Source organism: Sarcophilus harrisii, chromosome 4 (genome assembly GCF_902635505.1).
Source record: "Sarcophilus harrisii chromosome 4, mSarHar1.11, whole genome shotgun sequence".
NCBI classification, from domain to species: domain Eukaryota; kingdom Metazoa; phylum Chordata; class Mammalia; order Dasyuromorphia; family Dasyuridae; genus Sarcophilus; species Sarcophilus harrisii.
In genome coordinates, this window is record NC_045429.1 from 237601271 (window position 1) to 237615590 (window position 14320).

General features: G+C 33.1%; 1 protein-coding gene across 19 annotated transcripts in view; it reads right to left on the reverse strand.

Annotated features, from left to right (window-relative positions):
* The window catches only part of RIMS1 (regulating synaptic membrane exocytosis 1), a 695397-nt gene that overhangs the window by 377150 nt on the left and 303927 nt on the right, over nucleotides 1-14320 (reverse strand). The window lies entirely within an intron of this gene.

Consider the following 14320-nt stretch of genomic DNA (forward strand, 5'->3'; position numbering starts at 1 on the left):
GATGGGATGCTGGGCCTGCAATCTGGAAGACTCTTTTTCATGAGTTTAAATCTGACGTCAAACACTTACTAGCGTGTGATTCTGGGCAAGTCATTTAACCCTGTTTACCTCAGTTTCCTCACCTGTAAAATGAGCTAGAGATGGAAAACCACTTTTGCCTAGAAAATTCCAAATGGGATCATGAAAATTCATATAAAAGTAAAAGAATGACTGAAAAAAAAAAGGGGACTGACAGAGGGGACAATTTGTTGAAAGAAAAGGGATAGAGTGGGATCTATTGAGCAGGTGGAGGGACAAGTAATGCAGACTGAAGAAGGTTCTAAATACAAAAAACACACAAGTAATATGAAATGAGGAAAGAGAGAGGAGATATTGTTCATGGTGAATGATGTCAATTTTTTCTATTAACTGTGAGATAATAGCTTCAGCTAAAAGAATAGAAGGAAAACAAGCCAAAGTTTGAGGAAGGATAAAAAGGTTTAGAAGAACTGCGATGGAGAGTAAGATATTGAGTTGATGGGGGGGAGGGGATGAAATAGAATTAGCTACCAGAAATGAGAGTCCAATTGAGGTTATGAAACACAAATTTGTAGTGGACTCAATCAAAATGATTATATGATTTTCTCCACTTTTGTTTACCAACACGTTTGTAAGAGTTAAAGTATTATGATCAAAGACTAAGATTTGGCAGAGCACAGAGAAATTATAAGGGATAAGGGATTCAAAGGAAGAAGCCAGTGTAGAATTGAATTGATTCATCAAAAGTTCAATATGGGGAAAAAAGAAGATGGTGACTAGTGCACAGGAAATGGCCAGGGAGATAACTGAAGGTCAAGGATTTGAAAATCACAATATGCATACAGAATAGCATTTGATAAAGGAAGGTAGAGGGGAAAAGACAAAACAAACATGGTATAATCAGATAAGAAAATTCATGATTTCTTGAACATGGAGGTGGTACACTTATGGGTGATGGCAAGACCAAGGGTATGACCATCTTTGTGTGTGTGACTAAGGTGGAAAGGGAGAGTGGCTCATGGGAAGTTACTAGGTTGAGAACTGAGTATTTGGAAGACTGAAGTCTCGAGCATGAAGATAGGAGTTGAGGAAAGAAAAATAGAGCTGCATAACTCATTGTGGGAAGGGGAAGGTTACAAGAATTTTAATTTAGTGGTAAAAATTAATAGCACAAACCTCAAAGGAGAATGAAATTTATTGAGTCATGATGGCAAAGAAAGAAACTCCAAGTGACGATAAGTACCAAAGAATATTGTAACTCTTCCACCTCACCCAGTGAGATAGCAGAAATGAGTGAAGGTGCAGGAGATACTGGAAAGGGTAGCACGAAAGACTGTGTCATTATAGAAGAGTGAGGTTTCAGTAATGGAAGGATAGAAAGAAGTAAAGATTTAGATCAAGTGAAGTTAATTTTCTTTGGAACATACATTCCAAAGGGTGAAGTGGAAAGAGAGGGCTGTGTTTAGTAGGAACTTTGCAGTAGAAAGACTGACAAGAATAGGAATAAGGAATTGATGATAGAAGATGGGAAATGGGATTTGGGTGATGATCTACACTACAGAGATCCAAAATCAATGTCACATGTAGGGTGTGAAAAAGTAAGAAAATGTCCATCACTGAATGGAAGACATTACTCTTCTTTCCAAAGGAGATTGGAGATTGAAGTAGGGCTATAAAAATGTAGCATGAGATAGCTGTCATATGGTCACATGATCAGTTGGGAAACTTCATTAGAATATTCCTCTTCCCTTTGAAAATTGAAGATGAGGAAGGAAGGCAAGTAGAAAAAGGAAGTTCTACTCTTGACTCTTTTTCTTCTTACCTCAGGGAAGAGGCACAGCAGAAAATAGAAGGCCTGAGGTCAAATAAAAGGTTGCTGCTCTTTGCATCATAAGTTTTTTAGATCTTCATTGGGAAATCAATCTGGCAACAGCAGTTGAACATTTTTCTGACAACAGAGATGTAAGTTAGTCTGGCTTGGCCCCTTGTCATTTTCCCTTAGGTGACATGTTCAGCAAGGGATGAAAAGCAAAAGATCAAAAGTCAAGGTTCTACTATTTTTATTCATTTTACAGATAGAAAATCCATATCATTCACCTCCTCAATAAACTCAAATGAGTTATATACCATGAGGATCAATAAAAACTCTTCTGTCTGCCTTCTACAACAGCATCAACTTCCTTATCACTTCATTACATATTACTTTCCTTCATATATTATGTTCTAGCCCAATTAGTCTTCTTGTTTTTCCATATTCCATTCCATATTCTATTTCAGGAACTTTGTACAGGCTGCTTTCTCCCTTCTCCAATTCTATCTAGAATGCTCTATCTTTACCTGTTTCTGATACTCTAGGTTTCCCTCAAAACTCAGCTCAAGTAGTTCTCCATGAGTCTTTGGTGATCCCTTCAGCTAAGGGACTTTCTCAAAACCTATAATAAACCCAGATAAATATGTGTGTATTTATATATGTGTATGTATGTGTATAAATATATATATAATCGTACACATAGAATATATAAAATATTTCTATATAGCTATATATGTGTGTGTTTGTATATATTTATATATTTGTATGCACAAATATATAGTGTATATTTTTATTATGCATATTTCATGTCTATTTGCTATATATTATTTGTATATTATGTCCTTTTTGTATCCATATATGTATATACAGAGAGAGAGAGAAAAAGACAGACAGAGAGAGGGGGGAGGAAGAAAGGGAAAGAGGAAGGGAGGGGGAGAGAGAGAGAGGAAATAGATAGTAAATAGAGAGATATGTGTGTATTTATATTTCTAGTAGTACATGTTATTTTCCCCAAAGGAATATAAATTCCATGAAGACAAGAACTGTTTTTAATTGACGCTTTAATATTCCCAGTGTCTAACACAGTGCTTGGTACACTGGTTACAGTTATATTTTTTGGTTGATAGAATTGTCCCTGTATCACTTCATTGTCTCCTACCAAGAAAATAATTTGATAAGCTCATCCACACTGTGACAATTAAGAGCTAAATTCATTTGTTTGAAAGTCTCTTGTTTAATAAAGTGTTTAATAAAGTTTAATAAAGTTAATAAAGTTTAATAAAGTTTAATAAAGTAATAAACTTTACACATAGTAGGAACTTAATAAGTATTTGTTGAATTTAATCTTAATTCTCCTTTCAAGTGTCCTCTAATCTGAAAGGAGAAAGAAGCATTAAACTATCTTAAAAGGATTATTAACTGTAGAGAGGCAGTCAGTTGAGAACTAGGGTGGAGAACCAGTAAAGTTATCTCAGTGCTAGAAATTCTGAGCATGCCTTGAAAATTTCAGTATGTAGCCAGGGGACAAATATTTCTCTACCCTGAAGAGAAATATAGCATACCAAATGTGTGACTCAGAGTGATTAGGGAGATTTAAAATATAGGTTGATTTATGGGGAGATTATCTATATTCATGGATAATAGATGCATGATGGAATTTTAAAGAGCGATTGAGGGACATTCAGCCCACATTCCAAACCTTTAAGGATGGTGTCTCTGAGACCAATTACCACATTATTCCACAATATGCTTCTTGGTTCCATAGTAAATACAGATTGCTAAACTGGATATGATTTGGCCCAGTGTGACATTTCCTTAAGCTCTTATATCTAATATTTCATACTGAAGAAATATAAAACAAATAGCAAAACTGCAAACTCTTTAAAAAATAGCATGGATGCAAGTGCAATTGTGTACAAGATAAAGAACTTAATGTGTAATTGGATAGGAGTAATCATTTATTCCTTTAAATATCTAAGTAAAAGGCACTTTATTCCAGGTCTCCAAGAAGCAGATTGTTCTAAAATTCTATAATCTGCATATAGATTTTAGAATATGAATATCTTATTTAGATATTTAGAATATTTAGAATAGAATATCTTAATCAGGGTGCATGAATTTTTTTATTTGATAATTGCATTTCAATATGATTGGTTTCCTTTGTAATTTCCTGTATTTTGTTTTGCTCATTTAAAAACATTATTATGTCTGAGGAACCCATCAATTTTAACAGTAAGGTGTCAAAAAATAAGTTAGGAACAGCTATGGAAGTCATACAATATTATCATTTTTTCTTCTTTTCACTCATTTCTTCTTCTTCTCTCTCTCTCTCTCTTTACTTCAGACCTTTAATTCAGATTCTTTTCAATTCAGACTTCCATAAAAAGGTGATAATATTTGGGAATCCAAGAATAGGCAACAGTGGCACAAATGGAAAATATGCTACCTTAGAAATTTTCTGTCCACATCAAAGATCTGGTAAGAAGCAAGAATGACAGGGAAGAATTAATCTTGACTTTTAATTTTTATGCCATATCACTGAAGATATGTGATAGGAAAAAAAAAAGTTTTCAAAGAACCTAAGAAAGGGTTTTAAAAAATCAGAATAATTTCACAACATAATATATAGAAAATTTCCTATTTTATTATCTCATCAATATTTCATCTCCTAGACCAGATCAGATCCCTAGAGCAAACGTCTAATATAGTGATAGCATGTTAGGATTGGGAAAAGCTGCCATTGCTGTTCACTAAAATCAGCTAGAAGGTATCTAGTGAGAAGTAGTAACAGACCCAAAGAAAAAATTTGTGAAGAGTGCTACCTCGTGGTTAGCTCATATATTGCACCCTAAGCCAATCCAAACACCTTGGATGGAATTTCACCTGAGACAACACAAATGAACAGATACTCCAAATAAAATTAATAATGTAGTATTTTCTCTCCCAACATACTCATCCCAAGTACTTGGGTTGTCATATGTGGAAATAGAGAATTTTAGCTGAATGAATGAAAAAGTATTTATTAACCACAAGTAGACAAGACAAAAACTGTCTTCACTCTAATTAATTCACATTCTAATTAGGGTAAACAAACATATTAGAAAATTCAGCAACAAGAGAGATAGAAAAGCCTGGAAGTACAAAGGGTTGTACATTGTGGCAGATGGCAAGACCCAGAGATACTTTCTTTAGTTACTCAAGTCCTTAAGATGACAATGCTAGGATTCTAAAGGGCCTGGGGGCATAACTGATGACAAGAAAGGTCTAACGAATATCATGAGTAGAAACTCTTTCCTTTTTTGTCTTTGTATTTGCCAATGCCTAGTACAATGCTTGGTATAAAATAGGTGTTTAATAAATGCATTTTTGTTTGATGAATTTATAGCAAAACTTGCATCAATTCTCATTTTCCTAAAAGAATTTTAAAATAAAATAAATGGAATTTACCAATAAACATAAATAACTCCTGGCCATCTAATCAGCTCCAATGGATTTAATAACCATCTCTATGCTAATGATTCTTAAATCTGACTTTCCTACCCCAATCTTTTTCCTGACCTCTAATCTTACACCTGCAGCTGCCTTTCAGACATCTTGAACAGGAAGACCAGAAGCCTTCTTAAATACAGTATTTATAAAACAGAGCTCATGTATCTCTTACCCCAAACACTCACCATCCCTTTCTACCTTCCTTATTATTGTAGAGGGTTCATAATTAGGAGCCATCCTGGATTCCTTACTATCTCTCAATTCTTATATCCAAGTTTTTTGTCACTGACTATCATCATTTCTTCTGATATTGCTACCACTCCATAGTAGACCCTCATCATCTCACAGCTTAATTCTTGTAATAGCCAGCTTGTGGGTCAACCTACCTTAAGTCTCTTCCCATCCTAACCCAATCTCCATTCTGCCACTAAAGTGATGTCATACCACTACTCAACAAATTCTAATGCTCAAAGGAGAAAACACAAAGCATTCCATTTAGCATTCAAAGTTCTTCATAACCTTTCCATATTCTACCTTTTCAGTTTTATTTTTTTAATACCTTACTGACACAGTGACACTGAGCTCCTGATTATTTCATAAACAAGACAATCTACTTCTTGGCTCCAGGCATTCTCTCTGGCTGTCCCTCATGCCTAGAAAGCTCTCTCTTTTCTACTCTTATTACTTGCTTCATTTAAATCCTAACTAAAATTCCACATTCTATAGGAAGCCTTCTCCAACCCCTCTTAATTCTAATTACTTTCCTCTGTTAATTTTTCCATATTTATCCTGTATATAACTTATTTGTATATATTTGTTTTCATGTCATTTCCCCTTAGACCATAAAGTGCCTGAAGGCAGAGACCATCTTTTGCCTCTTTTTATAAATCCAGCACTTAGCAAAGTGTCTGGCACATAGTAGTCAATAAATTTTTCTTAATTGATTTTTAAAACTGCTTTGTTCCTGATCAAAGCACTGACACAGTTAATAATTGTCTGTGATAAGATTTAACACATATGCTGACTTTTGGTCTAGTTCTCTGTCTACTACAATAAAGGTACAGGAAGGAGGTAGATAGGGAAGACACTAATTTAAGACTCTAAATCAAGTCATTGAGATTATCGAAATTTAACATTGTTTGAAGGCAACTGATAGGACACAAGGAATTATTTTTTATAAAATCAATGAAGATTGCTAACTCCTCTTCTTGATATATAAAAGAAGTTAGACACTCTGATCTAGTGGTATATCTTGACTTTTTACCTTGAAACTTTTTGTACAGTACAGCAACATATAGAGATTAAGATTTCTTCTTCTCTTCTATCCTGCTTCCAACTTATAACAGAAATAACATGGTTGTGGAAGAGTGCTTTATGAAATAGAGAGAGGAACTTAATAACATTTCTATTTAGCTCCAGTTTCCTGTGCAGAAGAAAGAGGGACTTACATTCTCTGGGCCATAATCTATTCTTTAATAAAGGAGAAAACTGGTTTGTTTTGTTTTGTTTTGTTTTTGAGTAGCACCAAACTTGAGAACTGATCATGAATATATTGAAGTTCAAGAGTTGCTGAATTTAAGAATTTGAGCACTAGACCTTCTAGAAAAAGAAAATTTCAAAAAAGGAATAGGAAGGAGAATAGAAGAAGAGAAGGAAAAGGAAGAAGAGGAGGAAGATGAGGAGAAGGGGAAAAAAAAGATGATGATGATGATGATGATGATGCTTCTTCACTTGGTTCCTGCATAGCATCCTACTTAAAGAACAAAGACAATATTGGATTAATGAGTAGGAGTTTGCTCATTCTTCAGTAATGATACACAGGAAGTGCTTTAAGTCATGTGTATCTTTCAGAGCAGTTTAAGCCACAGGACAGAAGTCTGTGGAAAAAGGGACTCACCAGAATAACTGAAGGTTGCCAGGACAGCAACTCTAAGTTTATCTCCCTTCTGAGGGAGCTGAAAGATTACTGAGTACTTTATGTTTCTGTATTTATTCATACATTATTGTGGGTCTTTACTATCTGGTATAATTTCTGTAGGGTGAAATAAAACATGTGGAATGCTACATATTATATTGCATATCAAGCTTTTGTACATGATTTGAATTCCCAGTCACCTACATTTGAGACGAACTGGACACAGTTTATAACTAAGGTTTATTTGAAAGGCTTTTTTCCCTTTATTTTTAGTTCAAAGCAAAAGGAATTTAATTAAAAGTTACAACAAAACATTTCCTCCATAAACTTAGAGCATTCTGTCCCACAAATACATATAGTATCAATGGGAAGTATAGACATATAAAGACATACGAAGAAGTATACATTCAGGAAATATGTATGCAAACATTGTTTTCTTTTGTTTTTGCTATTCTAGAACCCTACAGTCATCATTTTTTTTTTTTACCAAAAGTCTTGTAACATATGCATAGTTAAGAGAGAAAATAAATCATTTGGGAGATTCCTGGATTAATTCACATTAAAGCAATGAGCTATAGCCATAAATATACAATGCCTGGCATACAGTAGGCCCTTGATAACTCCTTAACTGACTTTTGTTGAATTGAATCTGGTAAATTTGCAGGATTGGAAAACAACGAGCAGGGTCTGAATACTGTGGTTGAGGAGGGTAGGTCCCTTGAGTTACCCAGTCCCATGGGCAGTCTAATTATGGAACTCAGAACTCTTACAATAACCCACCCCACAGGAGAGGCCAGCAGTCTATTAGAGCAGAGACTGTCACTGTTGCATTTATGTGAAGAAGTATTAGCTGATGGAAATCTGTCCCAGCTGTGTGGCTACCACAACTTCCTCTGTTCTGAGCTTGGGCATTTACACTGCACCCTCCCTCCAAGTTTGGCAGCTCCCAGCTGTGTCCTTGTGTTCTTTTATGGACATTGGAGGGAGAAAGGCACAACTAACATAGAGTGCATGTGCTTGCCTTTACCCTAGTCAAATGTCTATGTTTCTGTGTCAGGAGAGACATGAACTGTCAATTTAATGATATTTCTCCTCACTGAGGCTATATGAAAGCCTCCAGGAGAAAGCTTGAATTTAAATAGTCTCAAGATCCTTCTTTTAGGTTCAGACCTTGTACTTGCCTATTCCTTTTTTCCTTTGCTGGCATTCCTTGGTTTCAATCTGCCTCACTTTTTACTTCTTTTGTAGAATCAGGAGATTTTAATTCAATCTTTCTCTCTTCTGTTTATTAGTTGTGTGAACATGGTCAATAATAAAACAATTTCATGTTGATAGAATGATTCAAAATTTGCAAGAAACTCTTCCCCAGCACAACCCTGAGGTCAGAGTGAAAGTGTTATTATTCTCATTTTATATACAAAGAATTAAAAGTTCTTGGAGGTTAAAAAGTTTGTCTATGAGTACAGCTAGCAAGTACCCGTGATGAAACTTAAAAGCAGGTCTATTTATTCTTGGTCTAGCACCATATCTAGTATATCACAGGCAAATCATTTAACCTCAGTGAGTTTGACTTTTTTCCATATAAGAAATGAGAATAATAACCTTTGCCTTATCTCTCTTATAAGATATGTGATGAGGAACCATTCAATCTACCTAATAACAACTTTCTTAATTGTCACACTGTGCTAAATTTTAAGGATACAAAGAAAGGGAAACAAATTCCTTGCCCTCAGAGAGCTTACATTCTAATAGAGGAAAAAAATATGATTAGATGTATGGGAAATATACATGCATACATGCAATAGATTAAAAATAGTAATCTTGAAAAGGAAGATGCTAGATGTGAATGAAGTAACACATATGAGTATTTCTGTCCTATTCATTTTGTACCTGAAGATGTGGTTCACTGTCTTTCTTCAGGATTCAGGACTTAGCTACCTGTCTGACCACCATTAAATACTATGGTATTTTACCATACCAGACTGACCAGTCCAAACTTTATCTTGACTTCATTCTTCCCAGTTCTAATATGGCTACTTTCTATGACGAAGTACCACCATTTCCCCCCCCTAAAATATTAGTTAGAATCCATTAGAAAAGTGGAGTTCTGCCTACAATAATCAAACTTTGTCACTTGATTACAGTATTTTTTTTAATATAGGCCCGGAATCCTCTCTTGGATAATTGCTATCTGGATAACCTTGGAAAATTCATTTAAAATTGCTAGGCCTCAGCTTCAATAATAAAATGCAGGGGTTAGATAAGATGACATTTAGTGACCCTTCACACCCTAGAAATATGATCTTGCAAATGTTGATAGAGACATTAAGACACATCTACATAAGTCTATACAAATTACTTAATCTTTCATTGCTCCTACAAGTCTACAAATTATAGAATATTTATAAATCTATATTGGGAAAGGGGGTTTGCTCATTAGGTGTCCTTAAATCATAATACTGAATCATAAAGACCAAAGTCATCAAGAATATCAAAATTCTAATATCTGCCCAAGATAAATAGAGGTGTCAAATGTAATTGATACAAATTTTCCATTCAGCACAGAGGATAGAGATCTCCCAAATAGATTAAGAATTTAGATTTCATGGTCTTTTAATGATCAAATGTAGAGGCCAGTTTCAATCAGAAAATATAGACCCATTGGGTTAAAGGGTAAGCTTTGAAAAAACACCTTGTGATACACAATCAACTAGAAAAAAAAGTCTAGTGGAAGTTCTTATCTTGAAAGATATCATTTCATAGTCTATATACTTATCTATGTGTTCTGCTGTATTAGAGTTATCCTATTCCCATTGAGAAAATATTTTAAGGAGGCTTCCTACATGGCAAATCTATCAAAGTATCTGAAAATAGAGGTGGTAAGAAAAGGGCTAAAAAATATACTATTATCTTTTCCAAAATGAAGAAATTAAATTAGGATCATACTCTTTGCCAGAGCATGACCTAAATATGGCTCTCTCTAAGCAGCTTCTACATAATGAGAAATAAATATTTAATGCAATTATGCAAATCATTTAAAAGCTATCCGTCCATTGCCTTGTATGCCTAAGTAGCTCCGGTAAGAAAAGAATACTGAAACCATTACTGGGGAGTTTAAAAGTGAATTTGGAGAGAAATAAGGCAGAATTTTATGTTTATGGTATTATTCATTTGTCCACTCATTCCCAAACATTACCATCTTTGATTAAGGAAATTACAAATTCCTTTCTCTTCCTCCAACCCTTTATAATTCTTTTTTTTTCTATCAAGAATATGTTTTGCTATATAAACAAACATGATTTATAAGGATGAAATAACCAGGGAAAGTTTTGATGGACCAGTTTAAAGAATCAGGATTTTGTAAATATAGTTCCTAATTAATAAACACACTGACATAATGAAATGCAAATATTATTTGTCCTGCAAATAAGAAATAATATCACATGATTTTTAAAAGATAGGCACACTCAGCTTTACCAGGTCAAAAGAATAATGAAAAAAAAAAAAAGTTGGTCATTAGTTTCCTTAAGGTAAAATAATCTTAGAATATGGAACTCTATTTTTATCATAGAAATAAAACCAAACTGGAAATGCAATAAAGCATATTTTCAGTGGCTCTATTTATAAACTGCATTCTCCTCTATACAATACTAATCATTTATAGTCAGTTCCAAAGGAAAATGAATTTGGAATGTTCAACTCAGCTGGTTCACTAAATTGCAAAAGTTAGTAAATGATCTCCCCAAATTGTTGTCTGTCATCCATATGGGGGACAATATGGATAACTAATCTGTGATAATTTGGTAGACTATCAGACAAGACCTTTGTTGGGCACCCGCACTCTAGGAAGAATGGAAGATTTTCCAAATTATGCAACTGACAAACCAGGAAGATGTTTTATCTTGTCCTCACTAAAGACAAATTAAAGTCAAATTATGTCAGAGTGAAAGCAATTTTATTTATCACATGGGTAAATCATTCCTAATGCCATCCATTTCATTGATAAGAACACAATCTCTAATGCTATTTCTAGTCTTATTTTTAGGTTAACCTAAAATTTTTTTTTAGTCAATTACCTTCTTTAAAAAAAAAAATCAGGTATTATAAGTTATCATGTATAAGAATTGTGAAAGTACTAAATTTAAAAAGTATTAATGAATTAGCTATCTTTAGAATAATAGGAGTCAGACTGAAAGGATCTTAGAGTCCATTTAATTCCCTCCTTCCTTAATTTACTAGTAAGGAAACAGGATCAAAATTACAGTTAATAAATGACAGATATAGACCCAAGTTCTGTGTCTAAAGGACCTGGTGCTCTTTCCTTATGTTGTCTATGTCCTCCTGATATACATACTGATATACATGCATTTTTGTGATTTGCATTATGCTAGTTACAATTTATTAAGAGAAGAGATAGAAAAGGAATATATAGTACAAGGCACTGTACTAAGCACTACAAATATTATCTTATTTGATCTTATATTAGTATTCACATTTTACAGCTGAGGAAACTGAGGTAAACAGAGGGATTTTTGTTTTTTGGTTTTGTTTATAATTTGTTTTGTGATTTTCCGAATTACACATCTAGTAAATGTCAGACTGGATTTGAACTCTGGTATTCTTGACTCCAACCCCAGTGCTCTATGCATTGGACCACTGAATTATTTCATTCTTTTACAATACTATGGAAGAGTGGAAATGGTTGATGAAAGAAATGTTTTCCTAGCTTGTCCTGCCTGACCACAGTGCAGGAAACTATATTGTTTAAATTTAAAAAAGAAAAGAAAAAGAAGTATAACTCAAAGAAATAAGGAGAGTATAGATATGCTGTCCATTACTTTGTCCATATTCTATATTTGTCAGTGCATATTTTATTTGAGCCAGGGCAACCAAATTCTATTTTCCTTGAAGTGAAAAAATAAGAATATTAGATTGAAATGTCCCATTAAATTATTAAGAATAATTAATAAGTGATTACTACACATTTTAAAATGAAGTATTGAATGAACAGATCTTAATAAATATAAAGTTATTTGAAAATTTCTAGAATTTTCAAAGTTTATTGTCCTTTTGTTCTTAAACTTTAGAACAATCTAAGTTTGTTTGCATATTTTGGGGTCACAATAACAGATTTATATTCCTGAAACTGTCTAAAAGAAATGTCTTATTTTGGTGGAATGATTCACCTTAGTTGAATGCCTATTAAATGAGCTATACGTTTCAATCACATATACGATATCACTTTAAGAGCAGTACTTCTTATACAGGAGACCTCCAATGAAAGACAAAAATGTTTATTCAATATATTTGTATATGCAGAGGAAACTATGTGGTACAGTAGATTGAGTTCTGGACATGAAATCAGGAAGACGTTACTTTGAATCTAGCCTCAGAAACTTACTAGTTGTGTGATCCTTGGGCAAATCACTTAACTATTTATCTGCCTCTGGTCCTTCATTTGTGAAATGAGGATTAAAACAGTACCTAGCTCCCAGATTGTTGTGAGTAAAAAAGGAGTTAATGCTTATAATATTATAAAGTGCCTTGCAAATCTTAAAATACTATATAAAGACTATTATTCTTGGCAATCAGTGGCATTGCATAATAAATGGTTAGCATTAAACTCAAGGAGATCTAGAGTTAAATAATTTCTATAATACATACTAGTCATGTGATCATGAACATTTTCTAAATTATAGATAAATTACGGGTCTATATTTGTAAAGGGACTTTTCACATTGGGAATTTCCCACATTAATAAATTGCACATCTGGATGGCATGTATACATCTATGTTTATGTATGTATGTGTGTGTATATATATATATATATATATATATATATATATACACACACACACATATATAAGATACATAGTTATTATTTCCAATTGTTTGCTATATTCTTTATTTTATGAACAGTGTCATTATAAAAAGACTACATATGTATGCATATTACATATTATACTATATATGTATATATATATATATATATATATATATATATATATATATATATCACATATGTACTATACATACCTGTATATAGAATATGTGATTAAATTTTGTGGGCATAGGTCCTTGAATGTGAGTAGTATGTGATATCTGCAAGTCCTACCACAAAGCAGACTAGCCTTTTTCACCATTTCTATAAGTGTAATATCAAAGACCCCCAAACATAGAATTTAGAATTAGATGCTAGAAAAGAGGCTTGAAGTACATCATTCTTATCTTTAATTCTTTAGTTTTCTTATCTATAAAATGGATTAGATAATTTTTAAAGGTCATTTTAGTTCTAGAGTCCTTAGAATCTCCAAAATCTCAACCTTAATCTTTTCACCTAATAAATTATAACAATCAAACATTTTAAAATCAAATTTACAAACCACAGATTTGTAATAGATTCAGTGTCATTTCTGCTTTACACATATTCAAATAGCTTACTCAGAATTTGTTTTTTCAAAAAAACCTGTTAAGCTAAGTTATAATGAATACTAATTTTTCACTGATGCCCTGTTCACATATCAGATAATTCTGGAGCCCCTGAAAATTCTAATTGTACTCTGTTGAATGGAAAAGATGGTACAAAAATAGAAATGATGAAAATGATGATAATAAAGTTACTCCCTATAATCTTAAATTCACTACTTGTTTCACAAGGTTGTTATGGAGAAAAAAAAAGAAAAAGCAGTTTGTAAATCTTAAAATACTAAATAAACATGAACTATTATGAGTAAATCCTCTCCTAAAGAATTCTTACAATGTTTCATCATAGCCTGAAAGGATAGACTTTGGTTCTCTTGTAAAAGTTAACTTATTGAAAGGTAAGATTTCTTTATGATTATATTAGAGTACCACCTGCTTCTATTAAGTTATACAATAAAGCTGTTTCAATGTTTTGTTTGTTTTTTTTTAAATTCCAGTTGATACTAAATAATCTTCTCTGGACAGTGAAGGCTAATGGTATCCATTCAATATGCTCTTTCTGTGTATTACTTCCCACTAAGATTAGTCTCTTAAGAGTCTAGCTGAAAAGAGAGAGAAAACAGGGACAAGGAAGGGGTAAGGATAGAGATCCTGGTGAAAGACG